Below are 2,219 nucleotides of genomic sequence, written 5' to 3' on the forward strand. Positions count from 1 at the left end.
GCCAACTAGACAGCACAGGTGGGATGTCTTGGTTTTTTACCTTGAGCTGGGTGTGCCCGCTTAACTAATTTAAGGAATGGTTTCTCGATTTCTCTCTGAAGAAACACCCAGTGGTGGAAGACGCGGGTGGCCTGGAGGCCCTGGGGCACTGGCATGGGAGGTCGAAGCTTCTGTGGGGGCCTGAGAAACGGCATCAGGACCCAGGTGGACCCTCGCTAAAATGTCCTGCTGGGGTCAGAAGGACAAGGAGCAGAACCCTGTCACCAAGCTGGGCTGCCTGGTCGAGGACATGAAGATAGAGTCCATCGACTTTTTCCTGGGGGTCCTTTCTCAAGGACAAGGTTTTTAAAAAGATTATGTTCATGCAAAAGCAGACACAGATGACCAGAGAACCCAGTACAAGGCAGTTGTCACCACGGGGGACCATGATGGACATGTTGGCCTGGGTGTTCAGAGCTCGGAGGAAGTAGCACTGCCCTCCACGGGGCCATCATCCCGGCCAAGTGCTCACTGTCCCTGTGCAGCGAGGGAACAAGATTGGCAGGCCTCTCACTGTCCTTTGCAAGATGACCAGCCACTGTGGCGCTGTGCTGTGTGCCTCGTCCCCATGACCGGAGGCACTGCTATCATCTCCGTCCCTGGGCCCAGGAAGCTGCTGCGGATGGCCGGTCTCTGTGACCTCTACACCCCAGACAGGGCTGCACTGCCAACCTGGGTGACTTGGTCAGGGCCACCTTCGATGTCATCTCCAAGACCTACAGCTGTCCCACCTTCCACCTCTGGAAGGAGACCATGTTCACCAAGCTTCTGTATCAAGAATTCACTGACCAGCTTGGAGCTTCTGTGCAGAGGACTGTGGCTCCAGCAGTGGCCACCACCCAATTTTATACAAGAAAAATAAAGTGAATTAAGCCTGTCTTAAAGGGAAGGAGAGGAAAGGAGGGAGGAAAGAAATAGTTTCTCACGCTGAAATAACCAGCGTGCCTGAGAAATCTCTGTATCCACATTCTTGGCCAGTTTCTCTCAGTAGATGGCGCACTTGAGACCTCCGCCCACACGGATTTTTTCCCCCCGAATTCAGAGCAAAAGAGCCAGTGTTTGTGCCAAGTACAAAGTCAGAAGACAAGAGATCCAATTTAGCTAATTTGTAAATATCTTCATTTCCAAAGGCTGTCACCACAGAGGATATTGCTTAAGAAACGCAGCCACAAATGAAGGAACGGGAGGCAGACGCCCGGCTCTGCCTCGTCCAATGACAGTTGGCGCTATTTGCCGGTTGGTAGGGCAACCGAGGCGAGAATGCCTTCTCTGCGTTGCCAGAAGGCGCACAGGCCCTGGAGCCTGGAGATCCGGCTTTGAATCCCGGCCCTGAAAGCAGCTCAGGCCTGTCACTCGCCCGGGTGTCCTCCCTCCTCCTTGAAAGGCAGAGGTGACTCGGTGAGGATCAAACCTTCGAGGGCAAAAATAAAGCCGCCGTTAGTCCAGTACTTGCGCGGTTCTAAACACTTTATCTGTGGTGTCGCTGTTAATCTTACTCAGACCCTGGAGATCCGCATTGTCCGGGCTCCTAGTTCATAGACGAGGAGATGGGGGCAGGGTGCCATGAAGTCGCTTGCCCAGGGTCACTCCTATGAGTAAATGACAGAGTCAGCCTTTGACCAGGGCCGGGGGGTGGGGGTGGGGGACTCCGCCGCTCCCCCTCCTGGCTGCGGGGGCCCTCCCACCTCCCTCTCTCTGAGGTCACACGATTCACTCACGACTCAGTCTCCAGGCTGGCCCTGGGGCCTGGCGTGGCGTAGGTCAACAAACAGAGTCCATAAAGTTTTAACGCTCTCACTTGAGACCGAAAAAATTAGGTTTTCATCTAGATAGCAAGTTCTTTAAAAATAGTGTGGCTGGGCATTGCTAAGTTTATTTGAAAGCGAAGTGCCTTTCAAATGGGGAAACTGACGCCCTGGAGGGGTTTTTAAAAACAGCTACAAGTCCTCTGGTACTTTCCCCAAAGAGACCTGGGGTCTGCCTTCCCTGACCTTGAATGTGGGCTGACTTTAGTGACTTGTTTAAAACCAATAGAATGTGGTGGGAGTGAGGCCGCATGTTTATCTGAGGCTGGGTCATAAAAGCTGAGGCACCTCCCGCCATATTCTCTGGAACATTCTTAGTTGGGCCCTGAGCAGCCGTATACAAGGCATCACCTTCCTGAGATGGCCATCCAGGGT

General features: G+C 53.4%; 1 pseudogene; it reads left to right on the forward strand.

Annotated features, from left to right (window-relative positions):
- Window positions 1-220: 220 nt before the first annotated feature.
- Window positions 221-906, forward strand: LOC118991334 (40S ribosomal protein S2-like; annotated as a pseudogene).
- Window positions 907-2,219: the final 1,313 nt, after the last annotated feature.

This window comes from Sturnira hondurensis, unplaced genomic scaffold (genome assembly GCF_014824575.4).
Source record: "Sturnira hondurensis isolate 20B ecotype Veracruz unplaced genomic scaffold, ASM1482457v3 Scaffold0007406, whole genome shotgun sequence".
NCBI lineage: Eukaryota > Metazoa > Chordata > Mammalia > Chiroptera > Phyllostomidae > Sturnira > Sturnira hondurensis.